Source organism: Colobus angolensis, unplaced genomic scaffold (assembly GCF_000951035.1).
Source record: "Colobus angolensis palliatus isolate OR3802 unplaced genomic scaffold, Cang.pa_1.0 Scaffold172, whole genome shotgun sequence".
NCBI classification, from domain to species: Eukaryota; Metazoa; Chordata; class Mammalia; order Primates; family Cercopithecidae; genus Colobus; species Colobus angolensis.
The window spans coordinates 4,531,972-4,532,222 of NW_012114844.1; the positions used below are offsets into that span (position 1 = coordinate 4,531,972).

The 251-nt window shown below is 58.2% G+C and overlaps 1 pseudogene; it reads left to right on the plus strand.

Moving 5' to 3' along the window:
• Nucleotides 1-52: 52 nt before the first annotated feature.
• The window catches only part of LOC105509270, a 46,091-nt pseudogene continuing 45,892 nt past the window's right edge, over nucleotides 53-251 (plus strand).

Sequence of the window (251 nt, forward strand, 5' to 3'; positions counted from 1 at the left end):
TCCTGTGGCTCAGTCACACAGCCGCCTGGTAGGTGACTGGAGGTGTTCGCTGATGTGGCCCCAACCCTGCCTCCCTCCCCACCCCATGATGTTAGCAGAGACTCGACAGAGTCAATTGACAGCAGCCAAGAAAAAGGTAAGACACAACAGGTCATGGCCCCCCAACCTAGCCAGAGATCCCCTCCAATGACAAGACCACCGCCAGAGTACATACCACTCCTGAGGCACCCCCTAACCCTGGCACCTCTGGG